Source organism: Patagioenas fasciata, chromosome 4 (assembly GCF_037038585.1).
Source record: "Patagioenas fasciata isolate bPatFas1 chromosome 4, bPatFas1.hap1, whole genome shotgun sequence".
Lineage (NCBI taxonomy): Eukaryota > Metazoa > Chordata > Aves > Columbiformes > Columbidae > Patagioenas > Patagioenas fasciata.
In genome coordinates, this window is record NC_092523.1 from 24,760,526 (window position 1) to 24,775,839 (window position 15,314).

At 42.8% G+C, this 15,314-nt stretch overlaps 1 long non-coding RNA gene across 1 annotated transcript in view; it reads right to left on the reverse strand.

Moving 5' to 3' along the window:
* Nucleotides 1-1,382: 1,382 nt before the first annotated feature.
* LOC139827908 (uncharacterized) overlaps nucleotides 1,383-15,314 on the reverse strand; it is a 40,793-nt gene continuing 26,861 nt past the window's right edge. Inside the window, exon 3 of the long non-coding RNA XR_011739038.1 lies at nucleotides 1,383-1,467. This is a non-coding gene — a long non-coding RNA (uncharacterized lncRNA). The remainder of the gene's footprint in view (nucleotides 1,468-15,314) is intronic.

The window sequence follows — 15,314 nt, forward strand, 5'->3', positions numbered from 1 at the left end:
TGCCTAACAATTTTTCTATAAAATATGCTAAGCTATTTTATTCACCTTGTTTCTGTTGGTTTAGAAAAAGCAAACTATTGATTTCTAGAAATCCCTTTACGGACTCACTATATGGCCATTTATTACAGGATTTTCTTTGTTATAGTAGTATAAAATTTCCAAATTTACACAGCTAAGATAATGACAATGCATAACTTAGGACTCTGATGGTCCACAGATGATTTGCTATTCTAAATTGTAATTAGCCTCAGCAATCCAGTGCAGTAACTTATTGTTAAGCACATACATACAGGCTGTGACTTGTAAACTTGCACAAAGCTGATAATTTTATTAAATCACTATGGATTGACAGTATATGATGGAGAGTTTTGATATGATTTGTATTAAATGGTTTTTCTGATAGGAGGCAGTATTTTTATATAAGTCGAATATTTGCCCGGTATCTATGTACAGTACCAATACAAAACATAGCAAACCAACAAAGCTATGTCAGCAGAAGGGACATTGTTGAAACACATTTCTAATTCCTTCAAGAGTCATGTTTTATTGCTATTCAAGAGGCTATATTGGTGGATTTAGAACTGTTTTGAAGCCACACCTATCAACGGTTCTAAGAATTCATTTGTCGAGCAGAAACTACACTTAAAGTAAGTGCACAATTCCTCTAAATTTTCAATATTAAAAACTTTTAAAGTAAAATGTAGTTAAATTTGCTGTTTAGGTAGCTGAAGTTTGCTGCTCTTTATTCTTCATTACAGCATTGACCTCAGGCAGCCCCAGAAAATGTCAACAGAGAATTGCAGCCAACAGACCACTAAAGCTGCATCCTGTCCTGTGAATGTCCCATTGATTTCAGTGGTGAGGGACCCATCTGAAAAGCTTTGCTGAAAATGGTCACGTGCAGTTCCTCTCTAGAATTCCTCTTTCAAGTACACCATCCTCAAAAACTGTTCATGCCAGCAGCATTGTACACTGGCCTGGCATTTGCCTCAACTTTCTTTTACTTCAGCAAGACTAAGGAAAGCCTTCTGCACTGTTTCATTTGTTTTCCCTGCAGAAAGTGCAGCCTATCAAGAATACATTCCTCTGTGGGATCCTAATGCTCCAAAAATCATAAGATGTCACATAGCTCAACAAACAGAAGAGCTGCCATTGACTTTAACTGGAGACAGACTGGCACTTCATTCATACAGTGCAGATGATTTTTAATGCCTTTCCAGGACAGGAGAGAGCTCTATCAGCACATATGGGACACTATTGTCATTTATGTGTGTAAAGAGGCAAGTGGGTCTGTTGCAGAGTCCTTTGATGATCTGTGATCCAGGTGGATTTCAGAAATATCATTTCCTTAACAAGGACTGACCCACCTCTTTGGTTTGTTTTCTCCTCCTAATGACAAGCCTCCCATGAAGTTCATCATTCTCCAGTAATGTTTCTTAAAGTGTGGATTGTGACTCCTTTGAAGACCTGAAAGTGTTCAAAAGAGGTCATGTAACATTAGCAAAAGCAGAGTTAGTCAGCTCAGTTCTTCCGAAGAGTTGTATTTACTGGCTACCAGCGCTTGCACCACTCGAGGAACGATGATCTGCCTCTCATTGCTTTTAATTGTCTGGCATTAGTAAGGGCCCTTCAGCACATGGCCATGATTGTTTATATTTGCAAGTAGTAATTATGAGCAATTTTCATTATCCCATCCTAAAGCGACTGACCTGTTGCCAGTTCAGGAGGTTATACAAAAGATGGATAAACCAGAGAAAGCTGCATTTTCAGAAAACCTTCATGTCTCATGCCCAAAGCAGAAACTATGGCAAACAGTTCTGTAATTTTTGAAGAGGTAAATCATATGAGGGCTTGAAACTCTGGAACAGAGGGGGAAAGGGGCTGGGCACTCAGCTGGCCCCCGCACTTGCAGAAAAACTTACATTTTAGGAGACAAGTTCACTGTACGAGTTGAGAAGGTGGCAAGCTAATAAAAAAGGACCAAGAGAAAAGGGAGACTCAAAGAACACTCATCAAAATCAAGGTGTTGAGAACAAAATTAGTCATGAAGCCAAAGGACACAAAAAGAAGAAAAATACAATTGCCTAATCGTCAGTACCAAGAGCCGGATAACAGACGAGAGGGATTGGAGTTACACAACTACGAGCAACATGACAACTTTACAGAGCCTGGCATGATGAGTATGTCAAAGCGAATTGCTAGGATCGCACAGGCTCTGCAACCATGCTGCTCTCTAACAGTGTATCCCCTACAACTAATCTCCAAGTTGACAGCACCAAGAAATAAAATTATTTTGAAAGCTTATGAATTAAAATTGTCACTTATGAAGTTCACGATGAGTGAGCAGGTGGTCTGTTTTGCAGACTATCATATCAAATCAATTAGCTAGATGACTAGATCAGCCATCAGTGGTGCCAGAGTAGAAAACTGCATTATTACCCAGATCTTCAATCTGAACGAAGCACACTAGATGTCTTCCATAGCCATTAAACAAATGCAAAAATACAGTAAATAGCTTCCTAATTTGAAAATTAATTGCATCTGATAGAAGGTAAATCCATACCAGAACTTGATCAAAGATAGTTCGATCCCAGAATTGTGTTTTGGCATAACGGATTATGTGCCATGAGTTACATGTCAAAGCAGTGAAGTCCAAACCAATAATATATCCAGCTTGTGACTTAAAAGGACAACAGTCACTAAGTAGAAAACAGTTATGAGCTAAATCAAATGAGATAAAGAATTTAAACAAAAATATGTGAATGATAACTTGAAATTCTTGAGAAACTGTAGTAGATGTTCAATAAGCCACAGTTCCAAAATGCAAAGGGCAACCATCCCTTCCCTTAGCAAGAGAATGTGATGGCAGATACTTCATTAACTCCTATGGAGGACAAAGGAAGCCGATAATAATTATTACAAGCCAGAAGACAGAAATAAAAAAAATAGCATGTCATGAAGAAAAATCTTCTATAATTAAGAGATTCTACAGTGCCTCTATAACATATAATGAGATGAGAGTGATAAAATTATCCATAGCACTATAGAAAAGACAGAAGCATTAACCAAATCTTCCAATTCTGTGCTGGGAATCATCCCAGTCAGTATATAGTCATATAAGGCAGTGATGAAAGCTGAAGCCTTGAAGCTCTATCAGTCCCCCTGTTTGGGAGAACAAGAGAATCCAGGTGACAAACTTCCATATCTCAAAATCTCATTAATTAATTCAAAGATGATCTGTTGTGATCATCTAACCTGCTCTCCTACATACTGCAGGCTGTAGGCCTTGCATGAATCTCACCTTAAACTACAGACAGTCTATTAGGAAAATGCTTACTTGTAAGACTGGAACTATGAAACTGAGAGCTTCCTTCTTGTCAAAGCTTGTTTTGATGAAACTTCTGGCCATCAGAGTCTCCTACCTGTCTGCTACACTGAAGAATTCGTTACAATACTCTCAAAGCACTGTTCACAGGCTACAACTAGATCCCTCCTTTACCTTCTCCCCATCAAAATATGAACATTATGAATCACATTTTGCCATTCCTCAGGATTTTGTCTGCAACCTTGCTAATGAGATTTTTCATGCCCCGTGAATACCTGAACTGGACAATGAACACCAGTAATTGTTAAACCAGTGCTAAACACAAAACTAACAGCAGTGTCTGGATGAAAAAAACTGAACATGGGTGCAAGTATGGGCAACCATTTGCTCACACTATGTCACGGTTAGTTCTAGAGCACGTTTTGGGAATGCGCAAGCCAGCCCTCTGCCAGACAATGCCTGAGCATAGTTTGAGGGACAGCATGGGACAAGTTGCTCAAGGAAGCAGCACAGATAAGGCTGCTGTGTCTAGGGGAGTTCAGGTGTACAGAGGCAAGTTGTGCTATCCCACTTGCCCTCACAGACAGAGAACTGAACCTGGCCCACTTTACTGTTAGTATAGACTCCATATGCTTCTCTAAGCAATTTCCTCATATTTTTAACTTCAAGGGTCACAGAAGTTTGTTTTTCGCTGACCCACGTCAGCAACTCATGCTCAGACAGTTATTCATTCTGTTTACCATGTCCCTCTGAGCATCACTCTTCCCCAGTGTGGATTTGTCCATTCCATCTGTATGACCTAAGATTTTTGTTCTCTCTGATGACTTTATACTCGACCATGTTAAAACAAGCAATCCAGGGTCACTTGAATTATAATACTGACACTACCCTTTTGACATTTGGTAGTTTCTTCAGTATTAATGTCTTCTGACAACTTCACTTGTACCAGTTCTGTGCTTTCTTTCATGTATTTGGAAAAAAGATCATAGATACAAGAATAATTTCTCAAAGAACTTTGCTAAAACAAATCTGTTTAAGGAAGAAGAACTTTAAGGAAGAAATTGTGCAGTCCCCACTTGTAGAGACATAACAAACTAAGCTGGACAAGACCCTGAGGAGCCTGATCTGCCTTGGAAGCTGGTACTGCTCTGAACAAGGGGCTGGACTACGTGACCAGCAGAGGTGCCTTCCAACCTAAATGATTCTGTCATGATTCTCCATTTGTATTCTAAGATCTCTTAGCTGGTCAGAGTCCAATCAACATAACCTGTGCCCTGTTAATTTTATATTGTTTGACCTTCTTAGTTGCTCTCTCATATGATGTTGGGTCAAATCCAGTCATTTTCATTGTCCTTATCAAACTAACTTGCCATCTTGCCAGAAAAGGTGGCAAATAAGATTTACAGTACAATTTCACATACAGTAATGCTGACTGGCATTAATTATATTTTTCTCTTTAAATTTTAATTTAATCTAGTCCTAATCAACTGTTCGTTCCTCTGCCCACGATTCACAATAGGCCTTACTGTAGCTACGATAGGTTATTGTGGATTCCCAGCTCTTCCGGAGTATCAGGAGTCATCAAACATCAGCTGACAGTAATTAAACACTCTTCAGAATGACTCTGCTAAAACATTTGGATGCAAGTTATCTGGATGGTTTGTTTTTAATGTTTAACTTCCCCTCCAGTTCCTGGCGGAACGGAAATTGTTTCATCCCAATCCGCATATAGGAATGTCACTCTTGACATCCCTCCAAACAAAACGCTTACAGAACCCCATCGTCTCTGTGCCACCGGCAGCTTTGGGGGCTGCTGGCACACCGGAGCTGCACCCCCAGCGGCACCCCAGGGTAGCGGGCACAGCAGCTCCGTCCTCCCGCCCGCTGTGCCCGGCAGAGCCAGCCCGGCCGCTGCTCCGGCCGCCGCTGCGGGCAGGGCCAGGGCGGAGCCCGGCGCCGGGGCTGCTGGCCGGGCTGTGCGGACCCCACCCGCCGCGGGAGCCACCGCCCGCGCCCTTCCCGCCCTCCTCCTCCTCCTCGTCCCGCGGAGCAGCCCGGCTGTGCCTCCAGCCCTGCCCCGGGGCCTCTGTCCCTGCAGCTCCCCGGCCCCGGCTCTGCCTCCCCAGGGCGGCAGCAGCGCGGCCCCACTCAGCGCTGGCTCCTCCACCTGGGGCAGCAAATGCTTTTCAGCTTCCTCTTCTGGAAAGCTTCACGAAGGTAAAACAGCGTAACTGGAAGACTTCTTGCTCTTCATATCACTAAAAAAACGTGTTAATTAACTGCGTGCACTTCAGAACAGCCAATACCTGGTGTTAAGATGCATATCAAAACGTCCCATTTGTCACGCATAACACAAATCTATTTTGCTGGCCAATCCAATACGAATAAATTCCAGAATCTTCTAACTTTTTTTTTTTTTTTTTTGCCTGCCTACTCTGTTTTTGAGTCAACAAGACATTGGCATTTCTTCACTGTCTCCATTCACTTCCATGCACTTTATATGTGTCAGTACCTGTGGCACATCCAGAGCCAAATGCCAACACCCGTCTTTCCACTTAATCATCTGCCAGTACAGGCAGTGGACTAACGTTCCCAAAATATCACAAACTGACACATTGACTACTGAAAAAGGACAACTGATATTTCTGTATTTAGCATTGCAGAAAAGAGAAGATAAACCCTTTTTGTCTTTTTTTTCTTTTTTAATCTGCCAAAATGCTGGGTAGTTTTGACAGGAAGTTTAGTAGCCAGCATCTCATTTTGATAACTGACCTTAAAAATTACATTTATCATACCCATTTCATGCTTGTGAGAAAACTTTTAACTATATCTCACTACTACTTGCAAAATCTGCCTTAATTTTTCACCATCAACCCTATGGTCTTTCCTGTGGCAAGCTCTTCTGCCTTTTGGTCTGCAGCCAACCAGTGTGTTTTGAATCCCAGTTAACACACACAAAAACACAAACTGATTTTGCATATCTGCAGTCATCATCTGTCACTTTCTGAGAAAGAAAATCTACCCAAACTGATTTGCCACTCTGATTTTAGCTAGCATTCAGAGCACAAGGCCACCCTCCACAACACAGCTCTTAGGCTCTCCTGAACTGGTGGAGGTCACAGTAGATGTTAAGGAGGAAGTCGTGGGGAGTTTTCTCTCTCCCTTGCTCTACATACCGCCAGAAGTTAGGTGTCCTTAATAGTAAGTTCCTTTCACCTGAGACATCTTTCACAAACAGTACTTAAAAACGTATGATGAATATGAGGAGGATGGGCACCATCCACAGATCCTGCAGCCATGGCTCACTTAATAAATCATTGGTTTTGGCACTGGGATATTAATCCTCCCCTCCCTAGGAGACAGTGAGATGCCCTGCCCTACACACCTTATCTCCCATCTCATTAGGTTTCTCTGCCACAGTAGAAATCTTCAAACTGAAGTGTAGCCCTTTCATTTGTGAAGGATTGTCTTTGGGAGCAGAAATGCTGAAGTTTCAGGAAAAATCTCATATTTATGACATTGTGCAGAGCAATATTGACAGGTTGACAATAGCTTTGCTTCTGACAAATACGTGTATGTCAGATGATCAAGAGATTACAGGGTGGGCCTGGTAATCAGCCAGTTTCAAGTGAATAAGTGGCCACATACACTTAGTATCCAAGGCCCTGTCCTGCAAGAACTTCAACATATCCCAGAAGTATCAGGTTATGTTGATATTACCATAAATGTGGAACCAAAAGGCAGACACAAAACCAGCCCAAAGGCTTATAAATACAAACTGAAACAGAGTCACAATCCAGGCATGGGGAAGTGCCTGTACCAGAAGGGCAAAGCATCAAAGAAAGAAATGGATCTCCAGAGAGAGAAGAGAGACAGACGGTCCTGGTTGAGACATGAGCATGGGACCTGTGAGAACTTCTGTCAGTTCCCTCCACTTTCAGAGACACCCTGTATGGCTTAGGCAAATCACCAAGGGATAAATATGTAATATGTAGGTTTCTCATCCTTTGGCATGCAGGCACCTGCTGCCTTTCACAAGCTCCTCATTCACTGTGTGAGGAGAATGAGATGCTTATGCAGCACAGGCACAAAGATGCTAAATATGACTTAGGAGATGCCAGGAGAGCAATGAGTACTAGGCCAGACTTCTCCTAAAGTGCCAATGCCTGAGTCCAGACTGCAAGGAGTTGCCTTCTCCCAGTCGAGGTCAGGCTAAGCCAGGTCAACAATCGTACATGGAAAGAGGAGGAGGAGGATGTGGTGGCAGAGATGATGCCCAGTAGCCCAGGGGCAAGGGAACTCACCCAGAAGGTAGAAGATTCAGGTTTGGATGCTCCTGACTTGGAACAGGAATCTAATCTCAAGTCTTCTGTCTCCTAAGCAAGTGCTCTGAATGCAAGTCATCTGCCACCCAGGCTTCTCAGCATCCACTGCACTGCTTTGCATAGTATTTTTGAATATTCCTTTGGCCAGAGAGAAAAAAACAAGCTCTCATGCCCTGATGTTAGTGATCTGGGATGAACCCTCCAGCCCTCATCCAGTGAACGTTTAAGTACTTCATGCATAGAAACTGGAAGAGTTGATACCCCCTGCAGAATATCCTGTAGTCTATTGAATTGGGCACCTTTTACAGGAGAACTGGGTTTAAACCCAGCAAAAGAGGGATCAGGACTTCAATAGTACCAAGTCTGTGCAAGGTTTTGGGGGTTTGGGTTGTTTTTAATAGGTTTTGGGGGGATGCAGATTCAGGGATTTCTCCATCTCATGCTTCAGGACAGGTGCAAAGCAGAAGCCATGCTCTCTCAGATTGCACATTTCAGGTGAGGCAGACACACCTCGAGCTGTGAATGCTTGCACTAAGCAGGTAGTAGCAGCTCAGAGGCACTGGGGACAGGAAGGGGGATTGTGTGTACGCCCACAGCAAAAATGTAGGTGCATTATGGCCTTAACTTTTGTCATCATCAACACCAAGGGACATCAGATGCCTCCCAGGCTAAGCAGACCTTGTGCAGGGGTTTTCTGATGTTCTCAGTAACACACGAGCATCAGGCTAGCCAGATACCAGCCTAAATGTTAATCTAGCCCTTAATCTCCAGAGTGCATCTCCTTTGTGGTGTGACAGCATCACAAAGACAAGGCTCCAGGCCAGACTCACCTCCTATCTGCCTTCCTCTCTTGCAGAAGCACCTTCAGGGCAGGTTCAGGGGCAGCCCAGCTGCTACTTATGAGCATGAACTCTATGTGCACCCAACACATTGAAAGGCACTCAACGGCAGACTTCCATGCAGTGCAACAGGCCCCGTGACTCCGTGGAGCCTCTGCCTGGCCCATTTGCCCTTGCAGACGTATCCTATGACCTTTATCAGGCAGACAAGAACAGCAGGACTGAGACAGAAATGTCTCTTGCCACAGGTACAGATGGGATTTGTGGGCTACCTGAGTACAGGCCAACTACAAGTGTGAATGTGAACGTGAGATGCTTTGCTGCTGGAGGACCCATGTAGTGCTCACAGCCCTCTGCCTCCACTCCGCTTTCAGGAGCTGTGGTCATCCCCTACCAGCAGCGCTGTGAGCATGAACACAGGATTGCATGCTCTCTCACACAGTGGGGACCACTGTGACCACCAACGACAGGGATATTTAAGAAGAGGCAGGAAAGACCACCTGGGAAAGAGAAAGTGGAAAGGTAGAAGCTCTTTCCTAGAAATACTCCCCAGCACCAAACCACAGAGAACAGGGAGGAAGAAATGAATGATCACGTCATTGCCAGATCCCAGCACACCACAGTCATGAGTCAGGCCCCAAAGAATCACAAGATTTCAAAGCAAAATGACATTTTTGTTCTTTCTATTTGCCATCTGGTTTCTTTTAGTCCCTAGGGTTCATATGCAAACTTTTCCTCCATCAGAAAAATAAAGATGAGATTTTGCCCTAATCACTTATCTCCAAAAATGTGGTTGTAACAAACATACCAAAGAGTACAACACTCCCAATGAAACCCCTAGAGCTGAAAAGCCTCAGAGGATTTTTCATCAGAGGATTGGAGAGAGAAGGAAGATTGGAAGAAAAGAGCAGCAGAAAGCTGGATATGTAAGAGAAAAAGGCTACATGCATGTCTTCAAGCCTTTCCTCGAGGCAGTAAGAGACTGGAAGACAGGAGATAAATTAGGGAGGGTGGTAACAGTCATACCTCTTGGGAGAAAATGAAATTTTCCTTAGTTTGCCTTCTACCCCCAAGAGACTGCAGCAAATACTGAGTTTAGCTAAGAAACTTAAATTCTGAATTTTAACTAAGAAACTTAAAACTCAGCTGTATAGCATGGATAATTAGTGACATGGCTAATGGGTGACTTCCACAATCTGTTCTCCTACTGTGAAACATAAGATGTTTCATATCTGAAAAGAATGGAAAAATAAACATTTGAGTGTTTGCAAACATTGCATTACTTTTTCTTTTCTTCTTTTTTTTTTTTTAAATGATCAGGGTGCTATTAAGAGAAACGTGTTTGAATAAATTGACTGAGGTCTTTGTTAATCCGTGATGCACACAGAAGTGGATGTTGTGGGAAAAAGCAATTGGACATTTGTCTTCCCAGCAACATCTGCCACATCCATGCTGTTTTCTTGTCCCTGCATGTTAACATTCTCTGCTCCTGTTTGGGAGAAGGCCCTACAGCTCACAAACTCAGGTATAGACCTGAGAATTTTTATGAATGTGGGCAATCCAGATGTAATTGGCTGCTTACAGGAGGCAAAATAAGGAGGGTTTTCAATTCATGTTTACAGTGTAGTGAACAGGTCAGTTTAATATCAGGCATTAAGTATAAGCAGGTAATAAATCACAACACAATAAATCAAGGATCTTATTGTACTGTGAAGAGCTTTTTTTCTAACTCATTCTTCTTTGATATGAAGTCTTTGTTCCTATTATGAAACTTCGTATTTCTCAATGACTTGTTTTATCAATTTGCCAGTCAGGTTTCCCAGCAATACAAAGGCATTGGAATTTTAATCCAGTTAAAAAATTCTAATGTTAAAAGCACAGATATCTAATACCTAATTACGGAGATGTCAGCTCAAGTCCCCGTCATTTTAACCAAGACTGTTCATGTTGATCCAAACACATCTCTTCTTCTGTGTGGTGTCCAATACAGACATGCTGCAATAGCCCCAAGGAAACATAAAAGTCTCAGTTGTATCTACAGGTAAAATCTTTGTGACCTCCTACATTACAATAGTGTGTAAGGAAATGTTTTGGTTCCTTTAAACATATCGAAATAGCCAGCCTTTCAGAGAGGTAGAAATTTTACTTTAATATATTGCTACATGTCCTCTGCAGCATGACTGCTGAGAGGTCTGACCCTACAGAGACTGGAGACAGAGAGTGCACGCTGACAAAGAGTGTTAGTGGCCCCTCTCCTCCCCAGCTGTTTTACCTGCAAGGGACTCCAACACCTGAAATCCTCATGTATCTGAAGCACAAGTTTCTTGCAGCATCCTCACCTGAGGGATGGTCTCTGCTAGGAGGTAACATGATGATCGTGCGTTCCGTCAGGCCAGCAAAGCAAGTATCTAAAAGCTCCTCTATATTCACACCAGCTCAATTTCACTTCCAGATACACACGTCTCCCCTCTGCCTGTGAGAAGTCTTCCAGCTGTAGGGAACCTCCTGGCTTGCATTTGCCTCAGCTCTTTCCTAGCTAGTGCCCTTCCTGAGCGAATACAAACATGACTCAGCTTTTCCTTTGAAACAGAACAAATTTGGTTCTTTTCACAGTTCCACTTTGGTGTGCTATGACAGAACACAGATCTGTCTTCCACTTTGTTTAGAAGATGTGACGCCAGTAGCAGTTGTGGATTTAATTATTTTTCGGCTGCAAGAGAATCTCAGTTATGTTTTTTTTTATGTCTCTTCTGACCTCAAAAAGCCAGTTTTAAATAGGCAGAGCATTCTCTAATATCACTGGTTGTGGCTAGGTCTGACTTAGGCCCTTATAAGAGAAATTATTCCTTTTTGTCCAAAATGTTCATTTTGGCAGTATAAAAAATGTCTCTTTCATATATATATATATGTGCGTATATATATATATGTGTGTGTGTATATTGAATAAAAGTAATTGTATAATTGCATAATTAATTGTATGATTAACATTTTAATTTCATAATGAAACTGCATAATGAATATCTTGGTATATGTTAATATTCAAAATGTCTTTCATACATGTACATGAACAGTAAATCTTCTCAGTAATCCTTAGTCAACACAATCACCTCAAAATACAACCTCAAAATAAAAAAAAATATGTTTGTAAAGGCTGTACTCTCCTATCAAATTCCTCTCAGATAAAAAAAACTTGTGATAGTTTTCATTTTATTACATATTTAATAATATTCATTATACTTCATGTATATTTCCTTCAATTATTGCTTAAGGATTTACATCTGTGCAATATCACTGTCACCTTGGTTTAGATAGCTCCTCTGCTCTAGCTCCCTAGAAATACATTAGAAATGTTTTATTCACTTAGTTCAAAACCAGCACCCCTCATTGCTTTGATAAAGTTTTCTCTTCTAGTGGGACTGATATTTTTTCTATCACAATTTGGTGACAGACCTTAAAAAGCACCTTGGAGCACAAGAGGCCAGGAGGAGCTGGTATTGCACATAGCAATGGAATAAGCGGCACATTAGGATGATGAAGAGGGACCTGTAGCTATTAGACAGAGAATGTGGATGTGACTCAGCCCAGCTCCCAACAGAGCCGTGCCTCACCCAGGGCAGGTGTGGGTGAGCGCGGCAGTGCCTGCTCCAGCCGCTCTGCCTGAGGCCATTCAGCGCCTGCGCCGGCTCCTGACTGAGCACATCTCGGGGTTCTTGGGCCTCTCTCAACCTCTCCAGCCACCCTGGAGAACCAATTTGGAGTCACAGGTACCACTTCACCACCGAGAGGCTGAACTTGAAATGACGTCCACAGGGCAAAAAACAGTTTCTGCTCAAACCATTGCACAAAAACCCAGTCCCTGGCTTTCACTCAGGACAGACTAACTTCATCCATCACTCCTTTCCTCTTCTGCCTCTTTCCTGCTTGGCCCATTCCAATTCCTGTGTCAGTGGCATGTCTTTCGTGTGTCACTTGGTTGAACACCAGTGGTATATAATTTACACGAAACAGACATAAGACATAGGGCCATTCTTCATCTGCTGGAGAATCAACAGCCTCAGAAGTAAGGTTGCTTTATTTTCCTTCTTTGTTGTGCTGGGAGTTGTACGGGGGAAGGAGCTAACGAAATGATATTTCAAAGATGAAGCCCCACTTTAAAAAAATAATAATAAAAACAATTAAAATGAGCAAAGAGGAAAAATTCTTCTTTCTACATTCTTTGTGATACTTCACTGACAGCATGCAGCAACTGCATTGCTGCTGCTATGTTTTCCACACAGGGCTGGGCTGGCGGGTGGCTTGTTCTTGTACAACATTGCCATGGCAGGACCAGGCAACGCGCCTACCCTCACCCCGAAATCAGAGAACTGAGAAATGGAGCCTCCACTTCTTGCTCTTACTGCTGGTAGGGTAACAGCTATGTAAATCTGGATTTGAAGCGTATTGTTTGGCATCAAAAATACCAGAAACCCATGTGCAAAGCACTGATCTAACATAAACCCAGTGTGATGTTTCAGATTGTACTAAAAGTCCCTGATGGGTTCACTTCAACCGGTACCTGCAGGTTTTATGCCGGACCCATTACCATACCCGCCTGACCTCCTCTAGGTTTTCACCAGCCAGGCCAGCACAGAGGCAACAGAAATGTGCTTTGGATGATTACACAGAAATGTGATCATGCACCACACCTGATGTGAATCAAGCGTACTTCTGGGAGATCCAGTCAGACATGGATCCAGCATTAATAGCCAGGGATTTACAGCCTGAGAAGTTTCCACAGAGAAAACTACAGGGCCAGGAAACAGGCAGGGATTCATGGAAATTCAAGGCAAAATAAAACAATATTACAAATTGCTTCTTTGCATAACAAAGCCTGTAAAATCTTGTTCTTTGAGAACTATCAATTAAGCAATTTTTAATTAACTTAATGCAGTGGGATTGTACTTCTTTCCTGTTAGGCACTTTTTCAATCAATGTCATGGGGACAAATGCTTTTCAGAAGCCTAACCGGTAGCAGGAGGAGTATTGTTAGTCTTAATTAGTTCTAATTTGGAAGTGGGGGAAGAAATTGCTGGCAAATTGAAATCTAGCTATCATAAAACTACATGACCGAGCATTAACTATGCAACTATCCTTTCTTTTCACTATTCGCATGCCACAATAGCCTCTCTAAGATTTTATCTGAGATGGAAGCAGTTTCCCTGTTCAATTTGCTACAATTTTTAAGCACTAGCGCAGGCAGACCTTTGCAGACCACTGCCAGATGTCTCTGTGTGCTAAGCTTTAACGCTTGCTGTCCAGAGCGTCACTCTGCCAACTTCGGCAATGCTCTGAGGAGCGATTTTGAACATGTTTAACTTCCCCAGTTACTGCTTTGTGCCCTTGTTGGCTGGTAGGAGCTTGTTCCTGCCCGCAGCAGGCAGAGCCGGCACAGCCACCCGGGTGTGGGTGCCGCAGCCACCCAAGGGCGTTGCACATCCCTCCCCTCCCTCTGCAACAGCCCCACCGGCCCTGGGGCAAGATCACTCCTCCCTGACCCTCACCATGGGCAGTGGGCAAAAGGCAGTAAACTTAGACCTGGGGCATTCAGCCGTTGGTCTCCAGTCCCCACGGCAAGGCAGGAACAACAAAAAATCTGCATTATTGTGCTTCCTGATCTGGTAATCCTCTCTAGGCTCCTGGAAATACTCTTGTCTAAGTGCAACACCCTGGCTGTAGGCTTTGGGGAGACTGCTTGCAGTAATTACAGTCTGTCATAACATGGGTTTATTACAATAGTTGTGTTCATGTAATAGACAGAAATGTTTGTTCCCTTATGAAATACATAGATGCTGGGAGATTTATGTGGGTAATGCAAACAATAACGCCATCCCAGATTACGAACCATAGTTGATCTGCATATACTGCACTGAAGAAATAATGACAGCAATTTATAAAGTTACCTGCCTAAAGTCAAAATTTCAGAATTACTTACATTCAAGGAGGCGATATACCATCTCTCAGCGATGCTTCTGTTTATTGACAATCACAAGTTACTTGCTGCCACTTAAAAATAAAACATGAGGGGGTTGAGGGGATTCATCTGCTTAGAGGGGGAGGATTTCTGTTGGCTTTTTAAGCATGAACATGCCCTTCCAGGAACCAGGTATAGCAACAGTATGTCCAGGTAATGCTAGCTAGGTTTTAATTCCTGAGCTCTATTATTTTGGCTGCCATGGCAGGCACCCTCTAAACACAGCACTGGAGACCTTGTCTGCTGCAGAACAGGCAGCCAGGCCGCTGCACCGCAGCTCGCTCATGCCGATTACAGGAGCTGAAGGGCTTTAACATTAAACCAGTATTTCCCTACCCTTTTTGATCAAAGAACCACCTAATTTCAGGGTTTTTTAAAAAAAAAAAAAATCCTTGAATAATCTTCAACAGCACAGCCACAAGACCTATATACAACTACCAAAAATGAAGTTAAGCTCTCAATGTTCATTTAGAGCATTTTCTTTTCCTTAGCTTGTTTCCCCAGGCTTGCCTGCCTGGCAGTGTGCAAGTATCGTTTATATGTATTTTATTTTTTTGTGATTGTTTCAAGAAGCCTTTCTGAGGAGGCATAGTTCCTCTGTCACTCATTGACAGTGTTTTGGATGGGGGGACTGCAGGCAGCTGCGGCAGGCAGGCAGCTGCCATGGCAGAGGCCTTGTGCAGTTTCTCAGGCTACTGATTTGTGTCACTGCCATCCCAGAGATGCTCTGTGTCTCCCACCCAAACCACCACAGGCCCCTCAGCAGCAATGATCTGCACCCAGCCTTGAGAAAGTTTCTGTGGCATTGGGTGGAA